The 12,429-nt window shown below is 37.2% G+C and overlaps 1 protein-coding gene and 1 long non-coding RNA gene across 2 annotated transcripts in view; one reads left to right on the forward strand and one right to left on the reverse strand.

Annotated features, from left to right (window-relative positions):
• LOC131405801 (M1-specific T cell receptor alpha chain-like) overlaps nucleotides 1–12,429 on the reverse strand; it is a 584,807-nt gene that overhangs the window by 145,162 nt on the left and 427,216 nt on the right. The gene's annotated exons all lie outside the window — the stretch shown is intronic.
• LOC131405802 (uncharacterized) lies at nucleotides 822–7,117 on the forward strand. Its single transcript, XR_009220023.1, has 3 exons — nucleotides 822–2,615; nucleotides 2,710–2,880; nucleotides 6,938–7,117. It is a non-coding gene; the product is annotated as an uncharacterized LOC131405802 (long non-coding RNA).

The following is a 12,429-nucleotide window of genomic DNA, read 5'->3' on the forward strand; positions in this document are numbered from 1 at the left end:
TTACAAAGCTATTCCTGCTATTGAAATGAAATCTTTTAGCAGGTATCACTTTTTCTTTTTTTTGCTATTTGCTCCAATTCTGCCCTCTGCTGCAGGCCTTTCTCCACCAGTATATTAGTGTTCTCTTTGGCTCTGTGCTCCAGTTTGGCCTTTTCTTGGACATGGGAAGAGAAGTGACTTCTCTAGAACAGTCCAGACTCTCCTTGTGTGATCCACACTGAGCCTGCAAACAAAGAGAGAACAAACTTCCATCTTTAATTTTGTGCACTGTTCCTCAAGCTTTGAAAATTCTACCCTGGTTGCTTTAGTCTTTAGTTTATGGCATCATCTCTATGAAAGCACAATGCCCCTCCCTCCCACCCCAACCTCAGAAAAGCTAAAGCCACCATCTGTTTTCATTACTCACAAACTAGTATGAATTGGTTTCACGTCATTTCTTGATGTCAGGTTTTGATGGGAATAGAAAAGCGTATGAGGGATGTGATGGAGGGAAGGGTCCAAGGAAAGGGCACAGAAAGATGAGAACAGGGAGCCCTGGATGACCTAATTTACAGTTGGCAGAGGGCTGGCAGCTGGCAGCCTCCCTTTGCTATTGCCGAGACTTTGGATTAGTCTAGCCACAGCTAAGCACTTTTCTATTTTTTTAAAAATTTTTTTTCTTTTGTTTATTTTTTTCCCCCAAAGCCCCGGTAGATAGTTGTATGTCATAGTTGCACAGCCTTCTAGTTGCTGTATGTGGGACGCGGCCTTAGCATGGCCGGAGAAGTGGTGCGTCGGGGATCCGAACCCGGGCCGCCAGTAGCGGAGCGCACGTACTTAACTGCTAAGCCACAGGGCCAGCCCAGCACTTTTCTTTTTTGTAGGGTTCTGTAGCATTCAAGAATTCGGCATTCTTTCAGTTCTCATATTTTCTTTTAGAGACCCTAAGAAGACACACATCCTAACACTGGCCTTTATATTTTCTGAGGAGATCATGTTAATATCACTTCAATGATAGATAGATAGGAAGAAAGAGTCCACAGCAGGATTTTCCCAGGTGCTAATGTCTTTGTTTCTCTCCTTGCATGTTGTCCCTGCCCATCCTGTCTTTCTTAGCTTTACTAAGTAGGCAGTGCACAGTAAGGACCATTTGCTTGGGGCCAAAAATAGTAAAGGAAATCTACAGACTTAGGGAAAGCCAGGGTACAATCTCTCACAGATAGTTGCAGTGCAAGAACATCCTTGCAAGGCCTGGCGCAAACTAGCAATGGTATTCTGATCAGCAGAATCCCCATCGCCATTGCCCTGCATGTGGAGAGAGGAAAGGTCCTGCTGCTCACGGCTTTGAATGCCTATCCGGTGTATGATGACCATGTGGGGTTCAGAGACCGGTAAGGTCAGTGATATAGTAAGGCATTATCTCAAAGCTTTGGAGAGATTTGCAAGTTTTCCTAAAGTATATGTAAAGTTGTAATACCTACTTTCCATTAATTCCCTTAACTCTCAGACTTCCTAGATATTTATAGTAAACTCAGCCTTTATACTTCCCAGCAGGAAGCATTAAATCCCTGAAGATGCTCAGGAGAAGGTCTCCTAATCTCTCTTTTTGAGCAGGTGTTAGATGATTGATGGATCACAAGGATGGGAATTTCTAAGAAGATGATTCTCATGCTCTGCCTTGGTGGATGCTTCCTGGGTAATTGGCGGTTGTGACCCACATCTGTTGTGAACTGGCCCGAAGCCAGCAGCTTTAGTTCTCAAAATTGGAAATCAAATGTGGGGTGTTAGGGGTACAGGAACCACAGGATGAGGACATTCTGGGTGTATGATGCCTCCTAAGAAAGATGCATCTGTTGGAATAGGCAGCTGGTGAGAAGACTGAGTCAGCAGCAGACATGAGCAGTTTCCCAGCACCCAGGTCCCATCTGTCCCACACTTTCCACCTGTGTCTTAGAACATGAGCTCATCCAGGTTTATTAGCCAATCTGTATAGTCAGGTCTGGCTACTAGGATCAGTGAGATGGTATAAACAATGTTGAACAAGGAAATTGTGGGGGATCAGAATTGGCCACCCCAATACGTGTCTTTTTGGCTTGCATTGATTATTTTTAAGAACAAAAGACTCTAAAAGAAGCTTTGAACTTTCCCCTAAGTGCCTAAAAGAATTTAAGATAAAAGGCCTGTCCTCAGGACAGGCCATCACCATAGATAACTCTGGGTATTAGTAGACTGTGAGGGTCCTTGCTAAGCCCATTCTTATCTACCAAACATTTGCTTTTCCATTTCCATGTGAATTGCCTTCCTTCCCTTTGAAGTGCCAAACCACTACCCCAAACATCCTCCTTTGTCTTTAGCTGAAGATGATATATAAGGTGACAGTTTTGGCCATTCTGGCAAGTTACTCAGCTCTCCTGGGTTTGCCCTATATATACATGTTTTAAAGTTGTGTTTGATTTTCTCCTGTTATTCTGTCTCATGTCAATTTAATTCTTAGGCCAACCAGAAGGTAGAGGATTTATCTTCCTCCCCTACAGTTTGGCAACTTGGAAAGGATAAAACTTCACTCGTTGGATGCTGCTTGCTCCTGGACTACTGCAGCTGAGAGATCCTGGACTCCTGACAAGAGCCAGCAGGAGGTAAGAGTTCTTACCACATCAGTTTCTCAGATCTCTGCCTGCAGGGTCCAAAGGAAGTGAGAGTCATGAGTGTTTTTTTCTTTTCTAAATTTAGATTAGCAGGAGAAAATGTTGGTGAAGCTAACTTCTTGGACTCAGTGACTCTAGGAAATTTGGTTGAGTACTCATGGCTTATTGATCCTTTTCCTCCCAGAGGAATCTGTCATAAAGAGGAAAAAACATAGGGCTAGACACAGGCATCTCTATGAGTCTGTTGTCTGGGCAGGTATGTAGTTTTTTTCTTTTTCTTGTTGTATGTTGTGAGAGCTTGGCTTTGTGACGTTTCTGGTCTCTGCCATCTAGAGGATGCACGTACCGGCATGCACCCTGGTGGTCAGTCGAGTAGACTGGGGTTCTGGGACACACTTTCTTTGTCCAGCTGTGTCACCTCTCAGGGGAGTTTGTCATAAGGAGTCCCAATTGCTTTCATAAGGGGCTTTTGTCATCTCAACCTTTGTTTCTTGTTAGTGCACTCTGATTGTGCAATGATGGCCTTTGCTTTCTTAGACTATTTTAGGGAGGGAATTTTCTGGATCTTGTGAGGGCTGCTGATTCTACACTCTCTTTTGGAGACACCTCTTTCTTCCATGGTTAAGTTTATTGGTATGAGTTACTATTAAGATCCTACTCATCAATATGGCCAGACAATGGATTATTTAAATTGGAAAAACTTCTCAATTGGGAAAAAAATTGTTTTGAGAGCTCTCATCACCATTGTTTTGTTGATACCTATAAAAAGGCCAAATTAAAAAAAGGAAATACAATGAAAAAAAAAAAAGACTAACCTTAAGACCATGACTCAGGCCACAATTAAATTGAGAAAATGTAAAAGTATAAATATTGATAGGATTATAAAGATTGTAGTGTTTGAGCTAATTTTAGCTCAAGAGGATGTCAATTTTGCCTGAGTATGTTTTAAAATGTCTGACTGGGAATGCTTTCTTTATCCAATATTGTAAGACAAGGACCTATTGATAAAGTCCTAATGAAAGCTATGATTAGAAGTATAAGAGTTGATGGAATTCAGATGAAATTTTGTAGAAAAACTGATATATTTGTGGGCTTTATGTGAAGTGATTGTATCTCTTTTTGCCTGATTGTATTGTGGGGATAGACATTGTGTCTCACTGGGGAATGTTTCCCCTGCCTGATTGTGAGACAGAATATAAACCTGCCCTTTAAACAATGTTAATTAAACTTACAAAACGGGAGTCAATAGCATTGCCTGAGCCCACACATTATGAGATAAACACTAGAGGCTAATATCAGGTGCTAATAAAAAGGATAATAAAAGCCTCCCCTGTACCTCTCAAAGTGCTCCTAGATATTAATTGAGACATTAAAAACTAAGGCAAATATGAGGCAGAAATTCCATGTTGAAGAAAACTTGACTGTTTTCTCTGTGTCTTTATTATGTAGATTTTTTGCTACCATCTTCTCTAGGACCTGAGTGCTTCTCTTTGAAATAGTGAGTTTTGTGTTACACCCGATTCATAACAAAAATTTAATGAAAACTATAAGGTCTCTGTGTCTACCTGTGTGCTCATGTATGTCTATAGTATACGGTTTAAATGTGAGATATTTTACCTCCAGATAACATGGCCAAAAATTAAGAGGTCTGTTTAATTAGTTTATTTTTTTAATTTTATTATTTTTTTGTGAGGAAGATCAGCCCTGAGCTAACATCCATGCTAATCCTCCTCTTTTTGCTGAGGAAGACCAGCTCTGAGCTAACATCTATTGCCAATCCTCCTCCTTTTTTCCCCCCCAAAGCCCCAGTAGATAGTTGTGTGTCATAGTTGCACATCCTTCTAGTTGCTGTACGTGGGGCACGGCCTCAGCATGGCTGGAGAAGCAGTGTGTCGGTGCGTGCCCGGGTTCCGAACCCAGGCCGTCAATAGCAGAGCGCACGCACTTAACTGCTAAGCCACGGGGCTGGCCCTGTTTAATTAGTTTAAAGTAAGCGCTCACACAAATTATTTCTAAATACAATAGAAACTAACCAAAATGTCTTTAAGTTAACGTGATATGAAATAAACTTTGGCAAATGAAAAACCTATTTAAGTTTGTTGGTTTGATTGAAATAGACAGGTCCTCAGAGTTATCAGCATTGGATATGATGCAGACATGTAGCCTGGGTTTACTAGTGAAACAAGCTCACCTTACCCCCGTTACAAATTTGTCAGCAAAAAAAGCTTAAAATGATAGCTAATTTTGTCTAATATCTCATGAAGTTTTTGTGAGTAATATAAACATAATTGTTGGGCACAAATGATTTAGATGTAAGTGAGATAAGAGTTTATAGATAAACTTTTAGCAACAGTTATAGTTTTATGGTATGTGTATTTAAAATAACTCAAAATCTCTTTGGTAACTTGAAACTTTGAAGTTTTGCTAGGTTAATTTAAATGATAGAAATTCATTGAGTATTTAGATTATTTTCAAATAAGATAAGATATTATACATTAATTACTAAATATAAGGTTATCTACTTTTGGCTTCTTATTACAGAAAAACTGAAAGGTGTTTGGGGTCCATTGGTAAACATGGCTTGTGTTTTACTAAATTATTGTACTATAAAGTAAGATGTTTCTAGAAATTATAAAAAGTATTTATAAACTTGCCAACCCACAGAATACTAATGTAAAAGACAGTTTATAATTGCTTACTTAGTTTTTACTTAAAAATTAAGGGTTAAAAATTCTAATAAGTGATTAAAACTACTAAAAGTTAATAAGGAAAACGTCTTGTAGTCAAGGAAAGTAAGATGTACATTTTCAGTATAGAAGGTATAAAAAATGGAAATATTTTTGTTTGGTTAAGAAAGATAAATTTGTCCTAAAGTACTAGGAGAAAAAAAAAGGCAGCATGGGACAAATTCTAAATGTGAAAAAAGAAAGTTATAAAAGGTTTGTGGAGGAGTAACCCTGAGGAAAGAGTTTTGCATGGTCAAGTTTGCTAAGATTAAAATGAATTTAATTAAATAAATGTGTTTTAGTATCAAAAGTAAACTGATACAAAATTAGAATTTGTTTTTTTTCCCCTCTCTCTTAAAAGGATAATTTTCGTGGACTTTGAGTTTACTCAAGAGAGTAGATAAAGAGGTTATGAAAGGTTTTTCTTTACCTTTGAGTAAGTCTACCTAAAAAGACAGAAAAATCTATGTTTTTAAAAAAATAATTTCCTACGTTCAAAAAGACTGAGGTCTCTCTATTAAGATTTTTTTTGACTGTTGTAACTCTCTGTTTGTCCTTGACTGTTTCTGTTGTCATTTTGATTGAATGGATAACTGAGCATTGTTTCACAGTGAGCATTGTTTCCTACTTGGCCAAGTGTTTTAAAACCTTTTGATATTTGTGACAAGCTTCTCCCAAAATTCAAATCCTAAATGAAGTCTTTCTTTTGACCTCAAGGAAAAATTTTTTTTCTTTGAGAATTTTCAGAGGACCCCTGAGACTTCTAAAGAAATTCGTTCTCTCTCTTTCTATAAAGAAGAAGACACTAGATTAATTAGGCCTTCTTAGTATGTTAAATTACATGGGAAGCATTGTCAAATAAGTGATGATAAACCTTCTTAGGTGGTATTTTGTGGGTAAATGTTATTGATATAAGTTTTAAAAATTATATAACATTCCTAAAATTCTGATCTGTTCTAGTTGTCAGTCATAATTGTAGTTATTATTTTAAAGTTTTGTATGTCACAGAAATAACCAAATTTCTTTGTCAATTGCCATTTTAAGGTCTTTTGTCATTTACAGATAGTTATTGTTTTACTCTGATGCTTTTGCAAATATGTTTCATCTTCAGAGAGATTCATGTAAAGAACTCTGACACTTACTTTAAAATATAGGTTTCTGATGAACTTTCAGATCATAAAACTGAATTGGGTAAAAAAAAAAGTACTCTAGAGTACAGTACTCTAATGGAGAAACAGATGACTTCCTGAAACTACTAACAGAAGATGAATATCAAGAATCAATTACTGAATGAACTGATGAGAATGATTATAATTTTTATGACTTTTTGTTTAAAATATTGCTGATTTTTAAAAAATGTTTTGTTACTTCAGATTTAAGGAAAACTTTTTCTCTTTTCTCTTAAGCTAACTATGACTTATAACAATTTGTTAAATTACACTTTTGTGAACAGAATTGAAACATTTATCTTTTTCTCCCTACTGATCTCTCCAGAATTTGAAAACTCTTAGTGAGTGAGTATTGTTATTTTCTTGGAAATACAGTTATTTTCATAAGTTCAATAAGAATCTGTTCTCCTTATAACAGGTTACATGGAAACATTGGTAATATTGCCAAAGCTTTGACTGGAATATCATATTCGAGAGAAAAATTCATGGTCTCAAATATGACCAGACAGCTTTTGAGGAACAAAGATTGAGCTTTATGAGATAAAGCCACTTGAAAATATTGGCCTGATGCCTTGTTTAGAGGGTTTCCAGCAACCTTACCAGATGAGTAAGGAAGGTCACTCCTCTGGTAGTTACAAGGAACCATGAAATATTTTGGGGACCTTCAGAAGAGAGAAATTCACCCAAATCTATAGGTATGTCAGGCAAAGTCTAATGAAAAAGTCCTTGGCTTGGCTTTCCTGGCCCCAAGAAGCCTCTTTTCTTTTTCTTTTTTATTGCAGTAACGTTGCTTTGTAAGATTGTATAAATTTCAGGCATATATCAATATACTTCTATTTCTGCATAGATTACATCTTGTTCAATACCCAAACACTAATTACAGTCCATCACCACACACGTGTGACTAAGCATCCCTTTTGCTCCTTCCCTCCCCTCCTCCCCTCTGGTAACCACCAATCTAATCTCTGTCTCTATGTGTTTATTTGTTGTTGTTTTTATCTTCTCCTTATGAGTGAGATCATATGGTATTTGACCTTCTCTCTCAGACTTATTTCACTTAGCATAATACCCTCAATGTCCATCCATGTTGTCACAAATGGCTGGATTTCATCATTTCTTATGGCTGAGTAGTATTCCATTGTGTATATATACCACATCTTCTTCAACCATTCATCCCTTGATGGGCACTTTGTTTGCTTCCAAGCCTTGGCTATTGTGAATAATGCGGCAATGAACACAGGTGTGCGTGCATCTTTATGCATTGGTGTTTTCATGTTCTTGGGATAAATACCCAGCAGTGGAATAGCTGGATCGTATGGTAGTTCTATTTTTAATTTTTTGAGGAATCTCCATACTGTTTTCCATAGTGGCTGCACCAGTTTGCACTCCCACCAGCAGTGTATGAGAGAGTTCCCTTCTCTCCACATCCTCTCCAACATTTGTTGTTTCCTGTCTTGTTAATTATAGTCACTCTGATGGGGGTGAGATGACGTCTCACTGTAGTTTTGATTTGCATTTCCCTGGTAGTGATGTTGAAAATCTTTTCATGTGCCTGTTGGCCATCTGTGTATCTTCTTTGGAGAAATGTCTGTTCAGGTCTTTTGCCCATTTTTTAATTGGGTTGTTAGGTTTTTTTTTTTGTTGAGCTGTATGAGTTCTTTATATATTTTGGAGATTAACCCCTTATCAGATATATGGTTTGCAAATATATTCTCCCAATTGTTAGGTTGTCTTTTTGTTTTGTTGATGGTTTCCTTTGCTGTGCAGAGTCTTTTTAGTTTGATGTAGTCCCATTTGTTTATTTTTTCTATTGTTTTTCTTGCCTGGTCCGATATGGTGCTTGAAAACATGTTGCTGAACCCAATGTTGAAGAGAGTGCTTCCTACGTTTTCTTCTAGAAGTTTCATGGTTTCAGGTCTAATATTCAAGTCTTTCAACATTTTGAGTTAATTTTTGTGTATTGTGTAAGATAATGGTCTACTTTCATTTTTTGTTGCATGTGGCTGTCCAGTTTTCCCAATACCATTTGTTGAAGAGACGTTCCTTTGTCCATTGTATGTTCTTGGCTCCTTTGTCGAAGATTAGCTGTCCACAGATGTGTGGGTTTATTTCTGGGCTTTTGATTCTGTTCCATTGATCTGTGTGTCTGTTTTTGTGCCAGTACCATGCTGTTTTGGTTACTATAGCTTTGTAGTATATTTTGAAATCAGGGAGTGTGATACCCCCAGCTTTGTTCTTTTTTTCTCAGGATTCCTTTGGCTATCAGGGGTCTTTTGTTGTTCCATAAAAATTTTAAGATTCGTTGTTTTATTTCTGTGAAAAGTGTTGTTGGATCTTTGATAGGGATTCCATTGAATATATAGATTGCCTTAGGAAATATGGACATCTTAACTATGTTTATTCTTCCAATCCAAGAGCATGGAATATCTTTCCATTTCTTTGTGTCTTCTTCAATTTCTTTCAGCAATGTTTTATAGTTTTCAGTGTACAGATCTTTCACCTCTTTGGTTAAGTTTATACCTAGGTATTTTATTCGTTTTGTTGCAGTTGTAAATGGGATTGTATTCTTAATTTCTCTTTCTGCTGTCTCATTGTTAGTGTATAGAAATGCAACTGATTTTTGTATGTTGATTTTGTATCCTGCAACTTTACTGTATTCATTTATTAGTTATAAAAGTTTTTTGGTGGATTCTTTAGGGTTTTCTATATGTAAAATCATGTCATCTGCAAATAGTGACAGTTTCACTTCTTCCTTTCCAATTTGGATCCCTTTCATTTCTTTTTCTTGCCTGATTGCTCTGGCTAGGACTTCCAATACTATGTCAAATAGGAGTGGTGAGAGTGGGCATCCTTGTCTGGTTCCTGTTCTTAGAGGGATAGGTTTCAGTTTTTCACCATTGAGGATGATATTACCTTTGGATTTGTCATATATGGACTTTATTACATTGAAGTAGTTTCCTTCTATACCCATTTTATTCAGAATTTTTATCATAAATGGATGCTGTATCTTGTCAAATGCTTTCTCTGCATCTGTTGAGATGATCATGTGATTTTTCTTCTTTATTTTATTGATGTGGTGTATCACGTTGATTGATTTGCCAATGTTGAACCATCCCTGCATCCCTGGAATAAATCCCACCTGATCATGGTGTATAATCTTTTTAATGTTTTGTTGTATGCGATTTGCTAGTATTTTGTTGAAGGTTTTTGCATTGATGTTCATCAGTGATATTGGCCTGTAATTTTCTTTTTGTGTTGTCTTTGTCTGGTTTTGGTATCAGGGTGATGTTGGCCTCATAGAATGAGTTAGAGATCTTCCCCTTCTGTCCAATTTTTTGGAAGAATTTGAGAAAGATAGGTATTAAGTCTTCTTTGAAAGTTTGGTAGAATTCACCAGGGAAGCTGTCTGGTCCTGGACTTTCATTTTTGGGGAGGTTTTGATTGCTGCTTCCATCTCCTTACTGGTGATTTGTCTATTCAAATTCTCTATCTCTTCTTGATTCAGTTTCGGAAGGTTGTATGACTCTAAGAATTTGGCCATTTCTTCCAGACTATCCATTTTGTTGGCATATAGCTTTTCATATTATTCTCTTATAATCTTTTGTATTTCTGAGGTGTCTGTTGTAATTTCTCCTCTTTCATTTCTGATTTTACTTATTTGAGCCTTCACTCTTTTTTCTCAGTGAGTCTAGCTAAAGGTTTTTCAATTTTGTTTATCTTTTCTTGGTTTATTATTTTTTTCTATTTTTTTTTAGTCTCTATTTCATTTATTTCCACTCTGATTTTTATTATTTCTCTTCTTCTACTGATTTTGGGCTTTGTTTGTGCTTCTTTTTCCAGTTCCTTTAGCTGTGCTGTTAGATTGTTTATTTGAGATTTTTCTTGTTTGTTGAGATAGGCCTGCATTGCTATAAACTTCCCTCTTAGAACCACTTTTGCTGTAGCCCATAAATTCTGGCACGTTGTATTTTCATTTTCATTTCTCTCCAGGTAGTTTTTTATTTCTCCTTTGATTTCTTCATTGACCCAATCGTTGTTCAGTAGCATTTTGTTTAGTCTCCTTATATTTGGGGCTTTTCTGTTTTTCTTCCTATAGTTGATTTCTAGTTTCATACCATTGTGGTCAGAAAAGATGCTTGGTATTATTTCAATCTTCTTAAATTTATTGAAACTTGTTTTGTGGCCTAATATGTGACCAATCCTGGAGATTGTTCCATGTGCCTTTGAAAAGAATGTGTATTCTTCAGTTATGGATGGAACGTTCTGTATATATCTACTAGGTCCATCTGTTCTAGTGTGTCATTTAAGGCCAATGTTTCCTCATTGATCTTCTGTTTGGATGACCTATCCATTAGCGTAAGTGGAGTGTTAAAGTCGCCTACTATTATTGTGTTATTCTGTATTTCTCCTTTTATGTCTGTTAATAATTACCTTATCTATTTAGGTGCACCTACATTGGGTGCATAGACATTTACAAGTGTTATATCCTCTTGCTTGATTGTTCCCTTGATCATTATGTAGTGCCCTTCTTTGTGTCTTGTTACAGTTTTTGTTTTAAAGTCTATTTTGTGTGATATGAGTATTGCTACTCCAGCTTTCTTTTCATTGCCATTTGCATGGAGTATCTTTTTCTATCCTGTCACTTTCAGTTTGTGAGTGTTTTTAGGTCTGAAATTTGTCTCTTGTATGCAGCATATATATGGATCTTTTTTTTTTTTTTTTTTTTTATGAAATCAGCCACTCTATGCCTTTTATTTGGAGCATTTAGGCCATTGACATTTAAAGTCACTATTGATAAGTATGTACTTACTGCCATTTTTAAACTTTTTTCTTTATTCTCAGTGTTTTAGTAGTTCTTCTTTGTTCCTTTCTTCTTCGCTTGCTCTCTTCCCTTGTGGTTTGGTGACTTTCTTTAGTGTTATGTTTGGGTTCCTTTCTCTCTGTTTTTTTTTTTTTTGAGTGAGGAAAATCGGCCCTGAGCTAACATCTGCCAATCCTCCTCTTTTTGCTGAGAAAGACTGGCCCTGGGCTAACATCCATGCCCATCTTCCTCCGCTGTATATGGGATGCCACCACAGCATGGCTTGCCAAATGGTGCATCGGTGTGCGCCCGTGATCCGAACCGGTGAACCCCGGGCCACCACAGTGGAGCGTGAGCACTTAACCACTTGCGCCATCGGGCCGGACCCTCTTTTAGTTTTTTGTGTATTTATTATAGGTTTCTGGTTTGTGATTTCCATGAGGTTCATATACAGTAATCTACATATTTAGGAATCTATATTAAGTAGACAGTTTCTTTAGTTTGACCTTTATGTGAAAGCTCTACTTTTTAACTTCCCTCCTCCCACATTTTGTGTTTTGGATAGCCTATCTAACCGCTTTTTTCTTTTTTTTGTGAGGAAGACTGGCCCTGGGCTAACATCCATGCCCATCTTCCTCCACTTGATATGGGATGCCACCACAGCATGGCTCCACCAGCGGTGCATCAGTGCACGCCCGGGATACAAACCTGCGAACCCCAAGCTGCCACAGTGGAGCATGCACACTCAACTGCTTGTGCCACTGGGCCGGCCCCCTATCTAACCTCTTTTTTGTGATTTGTATCTGTTACCCTCTTATCATGGAAATAGATAATTTTTCCTATTTGTGGCCTTCTCTTATCCCCTTAGATAAATCCCTTTAGCATTTCTGGTAGAACTGGTTTCTTGGTGACAAATTCCTTTAATTTTTGCTTCTCTGAGAATCTTTTTATCTTTCCTTCCATTTTGAATGATAACCTTGCTGGGTAAAATGTTCTTGGCTGTAGATTTTTTCCTTTTAGCACTTTAAATATATCATGCCATACTCTTCTAGCCTGTAAGCTTTCTGCTAAGAAGTCAGCTGATAGCCTTATGGGGTTTCCTTTGTATG

This window comes from Diceros bicornis, chromosome 5, assembly GCF_020826845.1.
Source record: "Diceros bicornis minor isolate mBicDic1 chromosome 5, mDicBic1.mat.cur, whole genome shotgun sequence".
NCBI classification, from domain to species: Eukaryota; Metazoa; Chordata; class Mammalia; order Perissodactyla; family Rhinocerotidae; genus Diceros; species Diceros bicornis.